The 14,073-nt window shown below is 38.6% G+C and overlaps 1 long non-coding RNA gene across 1 annotated transcript in view; it reads left to right on the top strand.

Annotated features, from left to right (window-relative positions):
• The first annotated feature begins 528 nt into the window (after positions 1-528).
• LOC140469004 (uncharacterized) overlaps positions 529-14,073 on the top strand; it is a 191,241-nt gene continuing 177,696 nt past the window's right edge. The window contains exon 1 of the long non-coding RNA XR_011955918.1: positions 529-989. This is a non-coding gene — a long non-coding RNA (uncharacterized lncRNA). The remainder of the gene's footprint in view (positions 990-14,073) is intronic.

Raw genomic sequence — 14,073 nt, forward strand, 5'->3', positions numbered from 1 at the left:
GTTGTTCAGTACTGTTAAATACCAACTTATCGTCCATCCTCAAGGTATTTTGTTATTTGGTCCATTAAAGCAGCAAATTTCACTTCAGGTTACGTCTTTTTCAAAAGCTTTAGGAAATTATTCTGAAATTACCAGAATAGCATCCAATTTGTGTTTCCCAGGTAGTGCTTGCGACCTAGTTACCTAACCACAAATTAAATTAGCAACCTACAACGGTTAATACAGCTTGCATTTTCTTTGCAATTAATCCTGGGTGGAAAGAAATATGATTACATACACTAACGTTTCAACCTGAACACGCTTCTGAGCAGCAGGTATCGTGTTGAAGCAAGTCTGCTGACTGAGCAAGGTGTTCGAGAATTAGAGCAGCAAATTGAAACTTTTCCAATTGTCATTTGCTCTTTACATGCAGACCATTGGCTCAGAATTGAAAACTATGGATAACTGAAGATCCATGTAACATTTCTGATTAGAAATGTTCAGCTATTACATTACTGAATGCTTCAAATGGAATTGTGGCGAGTTTGAAACAGAATGGACAGCCAAGTTCAAGTGCAAGTTCGTGGGCTTTATTGAGAGCTATGCTCGCCCCCGTCTCGGGCCTTTTGTCCGTCCCAACAATTGCTCTTTATTCCTACCCTGTACTTGGCACTGTCTGGGCGCCTGTGCATCAAACTTAAAGCGCACTGTTGTGGTTTTGGGACACAAATTATGCTGTAGCCGAAATATCTGCCATATCATATATGTACTCCCATTTCATCCTGATTGGCATCGAGTCATGAGTAAAAAGGCTCAACACGTTGCAGCAAGCCGCTGCCGGGATGGTTTTTTTTTAAAAAAAAAGGAGAGTGGGGGTGGGGTGCGCTGAGTTTGGTAACTTTTCAGTATCAGCGGAGACGAAAGATCTCTAAACTTCAACAACTTTGGCTTGTTGGCAGTCGGGTGAATTGGAACTGCAAAGAGAACTGCATTTTGACCCTGGAGTAAAGGTAAGGAATGTCTGCATGTGCATTTGTTAAGGCTACTGGCTTTTGGGATGGGGATGGGAGGGGGAGGTGTGTGTGTTAGGGTCAGAGACGTTGCTGCTTGTGTGGACATTGAGAAGTCGAGCTCTAAATGGCTAAGTTGTGGAATGGTGGTGCTTTGCTGGCATTTGAGAGGGAAGGAAAGGCATGTCCAATTTTTGAATAAATCAGAGGTCATTGGCGGTTGCTATTTGGGTAGTGACACTGTTGACCCGACACAAACCTCTACAGCTAGGACTATTAACTGGTACCACAATGAGGTTGACACAATGCCTGAGTTGAATTACTAACCTTGCGGAGCAATGTCACCTCAGCCAGCCGTCCCCTCTCCTCGAACACGGACTTGTTAAACAGTGTCATCGCTGAATCGAATGATAATCCGTTTAATCGATTATTATTAACCCTACAGGGTTTTTTAATGGACAGAGGCCAAGGTTCACCAGACGAGTTCAAACATAAATCACAATGGACAGTGCCGGAAGGAGGTGACATTTAGGCTTGTTTAAAACAGCTTTAATGCAGTTCCTTCACCCCTCACCTAAAACAGATTTTTTAAAAAAAGTTAGTATTTCTCTTTTTATTTTGCAAATTAACAGACCCCTATCTTGAATCTTAAACGGAAACTGAACCAGGCAATCGAGAAACATTCTGGTGGAACAATTGAATTGTAAAGTATTATAGTAAACTGGAATGTTCACGGCCAGTTGGGTAGAAAATGCATTAAATGTGCTTTCATAGTCTGCAGTAAGTTAAATTACACTGAAATAATTTTCTCCTGCAGATTATCACTGAGTTGTCAGCAACTTTCATGCTGATAAAATTATACCCATATTCACATATGAAGTTATAAGAGATTTTATACAACATACAGGTTGGTAAAATAGTCATTCAGAATAAATTCTCAGAGCAGTTCCACGACATCATCTAGAATTTGAATTGGTCAACAGATGTATTCGTTATTTAACATTGGAATTATCCGAGCAGGGATTAAATACAGATTAGGTATTTAGGATAGCTCATGGTTGTATTTTGATTTGAGTTCTTCTGCCAATAGTTTATATGTCAGGGATATTGTGTTAGATCGCTTATCTGCACCGGAAATAGATTGAAAGCCTTGGATTTATTTTATGTTCATTTACTGGTGTACCCTCGAGCCACCAAACCACACAGAGGTCAGCGCGTCTCAAACTCTGACTATCAAGTGGCGGAAAGACCAAATCTAACTCCGGCGTGTTCTCTTTCCTTGCAAGAAAGCAACGCCCATTTTAGGTAGATTCCAGATAATTAAAAGTGGAAGAGTGTAGCTTCTTCACGTTAAAGCCTGGAATGACTTGCCGCCGTTTGCAGGCGTGGACCTGATATTTGACCTGCGTTGTGAATCTCAATAATCCAACGCATCGCTGCCGATGTTTTGTATGATTTATGTCCATAACCGGATTTGAAGGATTCCGCAATAGCGTCTGGGGAGAGGCAATGCGTTTTGTGAATGAATGGTCGTAGGGAAGCATCAGATTCATAATTACTTTTTTTTTGCTGAATCCTTTTTTTTGAGCTGTGCAATTGTAACTGAGGGATAGATTCCAAAACCGGCTTTTGTAACCCATATACTTTTACGAGAAGCTCAGTGAACGTCGATTTCGTATCCCGTGAGAGCCCCTTCTCCCATTGACTCGGACAGTGAATAGACAGGATTGGTTGAGTCGGGCTGAGTACGGCGCTTGGTTTGTTTGCCGGTTGATGTCAGGCAGGAGGAATGCGACGCCGAGTTGCAATTGGAATGTCGTCGATAACCGTTCCTCCCACCTCTCATCACCACTATCAAGGACAGGCGGAAGAGGGCTGGTAATTTCACAACCAGCCATTTTGTATTACGGTGCAGTTTTCGGTCTCACGCTCCCAATTCACCCGAAGAAGATTCTTAAATGCAGCCCCTAAAGTTGTGAATGTAACAAGCTCAAATAGACGCCACAATCGCTTGTGCAATGCAATGAATGAATGAGTGTACTGTTTGTAAACGCGGCCTGGCGCTTTTAGCATCAGCCATCTCATGTGCTGGAATACTTATTGCCTGCACATCAAATAATGGGATTTAATAAAACATCGCTTGTATTTCTCTAAATTACAATAGGAACCCCATCGTCCAATTTCCAAATCCTGCCAAACAATCGGAAATTCGACTGTAACTGACCCCAAGTCAATTTCTGCTCCCAAACCCCCAATTGCTTACTCCTTTTGAATCAAATTCTTGAAGATTCACCTTTATTGTCATATTTACGTGACCGGAATGTGAAAAACCCACTTCAGAAACATGGCGCCCAGGAATCGGAGTTATGTATGGTCTGAGATCCAGCGTTAATTACATAGGTTCCAATAAATGAACCCAGATTCGATACTTAAAAAAAAAATCAAAAGTTGCTTCGAGTTTTCTTTAACACGGCAAGAAATTCATGGGGGGTGGGGGGGGGGGGGCGGGGGGAGTGGATCATTCTTTTTATGTTTGTCTGTTCCTCACGTCACAATCCATGGGATAAACCCTATCTACTCTTTGTGTAAGCAAATGTGTGAGCAAATGGTACTTGGTCTTAGTGGGTCCCGATGCTCGGAACCCATGCATCCGGGCCTGTTTATTGACAGCATTGACATCCTATCATCCTTATGTGACAGACCTCCAAACTCTAGGGTCATGGTGAGTTTAATTGAGGGAAAAAAATAAAAGGAATTCATCCCAACAAGGCAAGCGATCGTCCGGTTTGTCTCCAAATTTCCCATTACTCAATTAAATTACAAGGTTGGTCATTTATAACACGGCTAGGAGCCATGCAACCGGGCTTTCCTTTATTTTTGATAAGTTCCAACATCCTTCTGTATTACTGACTCTCGAAAGGACACCATAACAGGGAAAGACGTCGTAAATGTTGCAGTGATCTGGCTAGTTGATGGATTTTCGAGGTTGCTTTGGCGAGAAAACGCGACAAAAAAAGATGGAAACTAATTGAAGACGAGCTTTATGGCATGGTCAGGTCACATTTACACCCTCTCTTTCTAATTTTCCTCGCATTGGCTGTGTTGCTTCGTTCATTAACACCCAGATATTGCCATAATGGAAAAAAAACGAATGGTAGGCAAATCTGTTAATATCAAGAAACTAATTCGGATGGTGCCCAATAGAAAATAAAACCAATCTCCCAAACAGAAATGGTTAGGTTATCTTCCCGCACTGCCCAGAGGAACAGGAGTAAAGAACCGAACCAGTATTAATTGATATGTAATAATGAGAACTTCGAACACAAAAGCCATCAACCGGAATTCAGTGGAACTGACGTTAATGGTGAAAGGTACCAGAGGGACAAATATCGACATGTTAGGTCCATAATTTGTTTGGACAAAGGCGTCACTCTTTATTCACTTAACTGATTCGCCTTAGTTAGATCCGAGGTTCCATACAACACTCATTCACGCAGTCACATTATTTCAAATTCAAACAACACTCGCCAAACTATCTCCACTAAAGCGAGCATGAAGTAACCAGTGTGACCCGCAAATTAAAGAAAAACTCAAAAAATAAAGGATTCAGGTAGAAACAGGAACTCAACAACCAACTGAGGAAAATGAGATTTTAGTTCCAATGGGCAAACTTTCTGTCCCAACTAAAAAATAGTACCAACTCCATTTTAATCGTTTTCAGGAATACCGCCACCTCAAACCTTATGATTAGATTACTTACAGCGTGGAAACAGGCCCTTCGGCCCAACAAGTCCACAGCCACCCACCGAAGCGCACCCACCCAGACCCATTCTCCTACACCTAACACTACGGGCAATTTAGCATAGCCAATTCACCTAACCTGCACATCTTTGGACTGTGGGAGGAAACTCACGCAGACACGGGGAGAATGTGCAAACTCCACACACTCAATCGCCTGAGGTGGGAATTGAACCCGGGTCTCTAGAGCTGTGAGGTAGTAGTGCTAACCACTGTGCCACGATTGAGTTTATAAGTGGAAAAGGTGAATAATTCAATGCTTTAAACGACTTCGCATTAGACATTGAGTCCCTCCCATCTAAGGTGCAGAAACGCTGGCTTCACTGATTTCCTAATAGGTTTACTTTTGTCATTCAACCTTGAGGCCCAGTTCCTGATAATTCACCTGGAATTCTCATCAATAAAGCTATGTTAGTATTTAAAGGCCCGGTATGTACAGATAATGAAATTATTTCTTTGATATCGCCGAGTTTATTTGAGACTATGAGGAAATATATTCATAAATGTAAAAGGCATTGCCACCAATGAGATGTCTACGTTCTCCTTCTGTTCAATAAGCCATATCTTTAATCTGCAACATCTTACTTTTCTGATTTGAGCAGAAGCAATGAAAGGTGCAACAAACCAGACATTTCAGGCAGACCGTTTTCCTGATGATTTATAGAAATCTGTTTTTACTCAAAGCAGAAGATCATTGCGGGTAATTAGATATTATAAATTTGGAGATAAACAAAAAGATTTGAGATGTAAAACTTTATAAATAAAGAGAAATGCAGAAAATCTGAATATAAAAACATTTTAAGAACTCCTTTAATACGCAGGGAGTAAATCAATTTTTGAAGGGCCTAAAGCAGTTAAGGTTTCAGATGTATCTTTTTCCGAAGAGTTATTTTGGAAGTATTGATCAACCTTTTCTCTTTCGGATCTTGATCAGATCCAATGACTAGCAGGTTTTTTTTCTGGAACATTCATTTTAATGCTAAGAACTGCTATGATCTTACTCCAAGAATTCCAGTGTACAGTTTGGTAATAGCACGTTGGGAAATAGTCTCGACAATATTGACCTGGGCTCCAGGAATTGACAGTGCAGCTTCATCCGTTTTCTAGAACGTGGACAGCAACTCCATACCACCTCCCCCAAACACACAAAAACACAGCTGCTTAAAAGCACAGCACAGGCGATGCTTTACAAAATCGGATAACATTATTTTTCAAACATTAAAAAATCTATTTCCACACCGATCTGCCATATGGGTAAATTAATTTAATTCTTTTTCCTATCACAGTGACTTCACCTCAAAGGCAGTTTTTATTTTTGAACGAGATTGTTAGGGAGGAGATTTCACTCTTGCTTATGTGCTTTGGTTCCAAAAGGCACGGTGTACGTGCGTGCTAAGTATGGGCGCTTCATTAACAGCCAGTGCTGCGTGTTCCACTGCAGTCATTGTGCCTCAGCTAATGCACCTGCTAGTCTGATTACGTTTGAGCACTGTGTACAGTAACTCAATAGCGTTCTCCACAATGCCGTCTTTAGATCAGCACGATCCTCCTTTTTCTAGGCACTTAGGCCTATGGTCTTCAAAGCAAATTGCCCTTTCTATAACCCATTTACAACCAATTGCACACACATCTGTTTTCCCCCCTTGAAAAAAAATCTCTTTATGCAGCCTGATCTGTAAACCTTGCACCTTCTCTCCTCTCATTTAACTCGTTGTCCAATTTATAATAAACAGATATTAAAACGTTCCAAGTCATTTTCACAAAAGAAAGTTATTGATTTCCAATATCCGGATGTTTTTAAGGGTGTTGGTTATTACTATGATGTCAACAATATAGCAATGCACTGGTAGCTGGTTGTATATAGAATATCAAAACTCAGGGCGAAGGCTATAGTTAACATACATGGAACCGTTTGCATTCATTTTCCACATTAATAGTGTGGCTACCACCTTGATATTCCCCTAAAATTAATATGGATACTATCCGATTGTCAGTCTCCAGGTTTGCACCAAACGTGGAGTAATTGTATGGAAAACACCTTCTAAATTTTCAGTTCATAATCTCATTGGGTAGGGTCCAGAGAAATAAAACATTTCGCCTAATTCTGTGATGGAATAATCTATTGTTAGCACTTCTTTCAACACCATAACTTTTTCTCTTGAATATCTCTTAAAGGAAGGCTATTAATATGGGAATTTTCCAAGGTTTGTGATTTGTGCATGCAAAATTCCAGTTTCACAACTCGATGAAGAGATGAATTGTCACTATCCGGAAACAACAGAATTTCCGGACTCTCTGATTTTTCAGTTTAGATTTCTGTTCTTTTTTTGCTATCTAAATCCGTTCCGGCTCTGATAATATCTAGGCCTTTTGCTCCCAGCGTTGACAGATTTCCACCATCTGCAATCCGATCCCACACAAAGTTACTCAAAGAATGATGCGAGAAAATGACAGACCGAATTGACAATGTGCGATTTTTTAAAAACTGCATTTGGACAGTTTTTATATCCAAATGGATGGCTCAAACGCATAAACCTATGTTCTGACGAGTAAAATAGAAGATTAGACCCAGTGTGCTACTAAAAAAAGATGTAGTAGGATAACCAAATACTGGTACATTCAGATTATTATTTTACAATCCAATTTTCAGAGATGCATCAGTTTGAGTACTTACCAATTTATAGATGAAGGTTTTGTTTTGTTTTTAGCAATAAATAAACGGCCAGGTCATTGCATTAAATATGGTGAGTTGTTTAAATTGAATTAATTGATTTTGATAAATGCAGATTGTACATTGAAAGTGATCACAACGAGTGTCTTTTCTTAATATAATTATCTTCAATTATCACAGAACTCGATGTCTTCAAATAAACTGTTCGCTTTTGAAAGAGGCAGGGGCTTCAGTGAAATAATCCAAGTGCAAAGCCCCGAATTCAGATCAATTTGGGATTAGCGTTCGGATGCTTCAACGATCAACAGGCGGTGCATTAACGAAATAACCGGTTGTTACCTAACTGCAAAAGCGCAGACTTAGAATGAGAGTCATATGAATTTTCATAAATATTGGAGGCTGAAAGTGAGATTGGGATGACTGTGGTTCAATTTGAGAATTAAATTTGCAATGAATAAAGTTTTCGTGGACTGCGATATGATGACAGGGAGAACATCCTATTTGAACAAGAGGGAAACGTCAGTGTATCCAATTTAAGTAGGATCTGGATTGTCGTGCAGTTATACTGTCTGTTGAAGCCTTTGTAGTTGAAGAAGATGGTACCCTTTCTTACTTGAGAAGTCTAGATGAAAGAACATGACTTTAAACAGCAAAAAGTGCACTAAAAAGATCAGATATGTTTGCAGGGTGAGATGGATAAAGGTGATCGGAGCTGGCCACTGTTATGGGCCAATGGGGTGGACTGACCTCTTTCTGTGCTGTAAACGATGCAAAACTGTATTTAGACAAATTAATCCAGTGACCGTTAGGTGACGCCGAGTATGAGTTTTCAAAGTAGATGGTCTGAGGGAAGTAAGGCTTTCCACAGCTGGAGCTCTTTAGAAGTTATTAAAAACACAGTATAATAACAAGGGGACTTGGCAGGAGAGCAGCAGAAGCGAACAAGAGAAATATTGAGATAAAGTTTGAAGAAGTGATTAAGAATGCAACAAAAAGGATGCGGGGGGTGGGGGGAGGGGAATCAGAAAAGTAGAAACGGTCTATGAACCACTTTTGGTCAACAATAGGTTTAAGTAGTGTTTCGGCAAGATGACAGAACGACTATCTTAAGAGAGTCAATACAATCACTTACTAAGCTCCTGTATTTTAACCCTTTGGTCAAATTTAACGTTGACTGACTGTCAGGACTGTCAATTTTCATTAACAGTTGAAGCTTGCAGGGAAGTTTGAAGTTAAAAAACACCATTTCGCATGAGCAGCAAGCACTGGAAAAAAAACACACGTAAAAAGTCATAAGCCTTGAGCAATGTTAGAGACTATTAAAAAAAAAGTATATGCACTCAGAGATGTCAACTAATTCTGAGGTCAATGGACCGATTATGAAATGAATTGGATCAATATGTGTTAATAAGCGAGCTAGAGGTTTAGACGAATATTATCTGTGCTGCTTGATTGTTCTTTTCACGAGAGGGAAAGGGAAACCAATATGAAGTGGACTCGATAGACAAAACTGCATCTTCTCATTCTGGAGGTTATGTTATAAAATAGCTAAAATTTACTGAATTGCCTGAGAACCGTTTAAAATTACATTGTCGATGGACTGCAATTGTTGTAAGGCTGGAGGAATTAAATTGGCTTCCCAGAATTGCAATTTTTTAAAAATTTCAAGTGGCTGTACAGTATGCATTTTTGGAAAACTGAACTCTTGGCTTAATCCAATACAGACTATATATTGCAATGATAGTAAATATATTTACAAGAAGTTTTCATTCTAAGATATATAGATTTCTTCCCCTGAGTATTTTGATTAACTTGGGTCCACGTTTTAGCTACAAACACAAATAATTTTACATTTTTCCCAGGACAAAAGATATTTATCAAATGATCATATAAAATGAACAGGGGAAATATAATTGCTAGCATTGACAATATTTTTAATATTTTCAAATCTACAATGTAGTCCCAAGCAGACAGCCTACATGATTGTTGGCATTAGCACTTGCATTGATGCTGATGGGTACATGCTTTAATTCCACCCAGGTTTGCCTACAGTAATGCTTTCCTATGCAACATCCTATTTTCAATCCTCCATGAACTTGAACTCATTTAAAATTATGCTGCTTATATCCTAAATTCTACCAAGTCCCATTCACCAATCCACCTCTGTGCTTGTAGGCTAAATATTATCTACTAGTCCAGCAACACTGCTAATTAAAAATTCAAAGCTCTAGAATTAGAATTCCTACGGGATGGAGATAGGCCCTTCGACTCAACAGGTCCACACATATCCTCCAAAAAGTAACCCACTCAGACCCATTCCCTATATTCACCCCTGACTAATGTATTTAACCTACACATGCCTGAACACTATGGGCAATTTAGTATGGCCAATTCATTGAACCTGAACAGCTTTGGATTGTGGGAGGAAGCCCACACAGACACAAGGAGAATGTGCAAACTCTACACAGACAGTCACCTGAGGCTGGAATCGAACCTGAGTATCTAGCACTGTGAGGTAGCAGTACTGAGTCACTGCGCCACCCCAATCTCACTATAGATTTACTCATTTCCAATCTCCCTATGGCCTCATCTCATCCTCCATCCACAACCTCCTCTAGCCAAGCAATCAATTGAGAATACAATGTTGATCCAATTTTGCACTCATGTACATTGCTGATTTCTTCCACCTTTCAATTAGTAGCCATTTCTTCAGTTTCTTAATCTTACTTTTTGGAATTTCACCTGCATGCCTCCCTTTCTTTACTTTGCCTTAAGATACTCTCTGAGACCTATACCTTTAAGGAATCTGTTAAAAACAAAATCCTGCAGATGCTTGAGTATTCATTCTGAAGGAGAATCATACTGGAGTCGAAAGATTAACTCTATTTCTCTCTCCACAGAAGGAGGAGGTACTGGATCCGCTGAGTTTTTGACTACTCTTTTATATGGTTTAATATCAAATCTTATTTCACAGTGATTATGTAAAGTTCTCTGTGGAAGTTGTTCCCTTGTTGATTATTGTCTAGATTTGTTTTCCCTCTTCCATTCCTCTTCCTAGGGTTTCATAACATTAACTTATTTGGAAGACATCATAATCAAGTTTTTCTGTTCCTTCTTCTGTCACTACAAATAGGTTTCTGCTCCTGCTGAAACAGTAAAATTGCCTTATTAAATGGTGTATTTATAACTGTGGCCATGGTGCACCTCCCTTTCTCCAGCTTCTTGATCTTTCAACAGCATTTGACATGCTTGAGTGCATCATTCGCATCCATCACCACACCAATATTGTCCAACTGTGTGGCCTGGCCTTGTTTTGTTTCACTCTTATAATCCAAATGTAAAGATTCCACTGTAGTACTAATATTAGTTATCAAAGGCACCTTAATATAAAACATTGGATAAAATCAAGAGTACTCTATTCCAGTCATGCAAATATTAACAGCTATATGTAATATCTTGAATTCTTAGAAATTATCAAAAACCAGGTCAAACATTAATCCCAGACCACTAATAATGCCATGGGATTTTTTTTTCCATAGGTGAAATACAGCAGTATTTTTCAAATAATGATCTGGGTTTATTTGAACATTTTGTGTAAATCTTTGTAAAGTACAATAGAACAACACTATTGATATATAATTGCACCTATTTTACTAATGAAAGTAGCTTCTAAATCTTCATCATTCTCAGGAGCATCAGAACATTTTGCAGAGCACTACTATTAACACAGGGTTAATGTTTTGAGTCCAGTGACCTTTCTTCTACCGGACTCATAATTTTAACTCTGTTTTCTTTCCACAGATGCTAGCAGAGCTGTTGAGTTTCTCCATCAATGTCTGTTTATGTTTGTTTCAAATCTTTGTTAGGTTGCATTAGAGATTAAGGAAACTGGGCCTGTGTTTCTTGAGTTTGAAAGAATAATACAATACCTCACACAAACTTATGAAATTCTTAAAGATATAGACAGAGATATAGAAAGGTTGTTTCCCTGCTTGTGGTGTCTTGAACCAGACTGCAGTGCCTTAGAATAAAAGGCAGGCTATTGAGAACTGAGATGAGGAGATACTTTCCCCCTAGAAATAGTAAATCTTTGGAATTCTTTTATCCCAGAGGGCTGAGGATGTTCAGTCATTTAACAAGTTCAAAGTATGGGTTAACATATTTGTGGATAGTAATGGCATCAATGGATATTGGGATTGCAAGGATATGGCATTGAAGTGGGTTGTTCACCATGACCTAAAAATGTCAGAAAAGTTTCAAGGGCTGAATGCCCAAATCCTTGCTCCTACGTTGCAGATTTATGGCAAATTGGCAATAAAGTATGGCTCAGAATAAATATTGAAAGGTGTATGTCCATTTTTCTATGTGAAGCAGAGGTGGTTTACAAATAGCTCCAGGATATATTATGAATCCATTTAGGCATATAATTCACACAAATATCGATAGACTGCAGATTGCATAATGTTCAACATAATTTAAAATGTAGAAGTTGAACTTGTTAATCAATATTCATCACAATGTCTACTGTACTTTCACTCTGCTTGTCATTGCATGTCTGATCAGGCATACAGTATCTGACTGAAAAGTGCTTGCCAGTGTTTTATTGGCATAAAGAAGCATCTCACAACATATATTTCAACAAGTTTCTCCTCAAGTTTCTAAATTGTAGAGTGTAATTCCATGGTAACTAGCAGGTCTTCAGATATCTCAGCAAAATGTCAATTCATGATGTGAGCCCAGAAAGAGAGTGTTGATAGGCAGTGACCCGTTGGCAGTCAGAACAGCCAATCTTGTTCTCAGATAAAATCCCTCCATACAAGTACTTTCTAGCTGGTATCCTTTTATTAGAGGTATGGGGTCAATTGTACCTCATATGATGTTCAGTTTGACAGTTCAAACCAGAGTAGGGATTAAACTTTGTGCCTGTGGCAAGTTTGATTTTATTTTACATCATGTGCTTCCTTAACCTACTAAAACATTAGCTGTCTGCCCCCTAATAAAGCAGTATGTCATAATTACAAGAACCGATATTTCACCTGCCAACGTACAGTAGGGAAACTCAAGAAATCTAACAGAAGTGAATGAATTGGTGCAGCCAAGGCCAGCTGTATCTTTCTTTTTAAGGAGAACTTGAAATAAAAAATATTCTAGTTCAGGCACAAGAGTTGAAATGTGGAAGCAAAGGTGGCAAAAATACTTCAAGTAATTTCATGTTTGTATATGTTAAATGCCTTGAATTGGATTGAAGTGCAGTTGTTCTTTCATAGCCAATGTTATACACAGCAAATAATCACATACTCTAATTTTATGAATTACCACTCAACCTGTTTATAATATTGGTTAAGAGAAGACTTGAACAGGAAATTTGAAGTGTTCTCTGCTCACCAAGTTGTTTTACAAGATATTTTCATGCAATGGAACAGATTGATGGATCTTGGCTTAATGTTGTATCTGAAGAACTGCACCTCTGTCAATGGAATCACTTTCAGAGCTGTGTTGGAGGATGAGCAGGTTAGAAATGTTTTTTTTGGAGACATTCAAATGTCAAACTTCTAAATAAAAAGCACTGACTGAATAACAAAAAAAAATCAGTGTTTAAAGTTTGATTGTCTAAGAATGTAAGAAAATTGGGAGAGAGAAAGGGGTTTGAAGTTCCAGAGAAAAAATAAAATTGAATAAGGAATGATGTGATAATCTCAATATCTCATCAAAGTTGGAATGTTTAGTGATTGGAATAAGAAAGATTGGAATAAATGAAAGGTTGTGCAATTACTTAATTAAATGTTTAAAACACAGAAATTAATTAAAATATTGGAGTCAGTCACTGATTGAAATGCAGTTGATTGTTCAGAAGATTTTTTGCTTTTTAAATTTAAGGGAAAGCAGAAGCAGTTTATGGGTGATACTTTTTTTCTCCGCTCTTGCTACCAAAGTGAATTTCCTTATTTCTCATTTATGTAGTTGGGCCTGATTCAATACTTGAATGGTGAGTTTGAAAGTCTTCTCTTGCTGATGCTCACAATAGTCTGGACACAGTCTAACTACAAAAATGCCCTGGATTTATCCATCTTACTTCAATGAGACATAAAAGAAAAATAAAAATGTGGAAAGTGTAAATGCCACACTGATTCAACTCTTCGTCTGATTCTGGATTTTCAGAAATGTCATTGAATAAGAGCTATTGGTGTTTGATAAAGACTGTGTTATGCCAAAGCTTAGAAATTCATATAACTGATAGTTGATCTTTCCCAATTCTTCCATTGCTTCTCTGCTCCCAAATTCTTTTCCAACACCCAGCTGTAAACCAGATGCAGTATCCCTCAGTTAGTGCTGACTTTGGTCTCCACAATGAACTCTGTACCTTTATAATTGATTTGGTTCTCCCACTTTGACCAAATTCTTAGGTTGAACCAGACTGTTGTCCATTTGACCACAGTTTAAGCTTCCAATGCTTTTATCTTGCCATCACAAAGATTTCCCCTCCAAAACATGTATGTTTCTGGTTGTATGTTTCTGAAACTCTCATCCACGGTTCCTCTTCAAACTGGCCTGTTTAAACGCTTTGAAAATTGGCCTCCCATCTCATATCCAATGTAAACTTCAACTGACTGAAAA

The sequence above is a fragment of the Chiloscyllium punctatum genome, chromosome 48, assembly GCF_047496795.1.
Source record: "Chiloscyllium punctatum isolate Juve2018m chromosome 48, sChiPun1.3, whole genome shotgun sequence".
Lineage (NCBI taxonomy): Eukaryota > Metazoa > Chordata > Chondrichthyes > Orectolobiformes > Hemiscylliidae > Chiloscyllium > Chiloscyllium punctatum.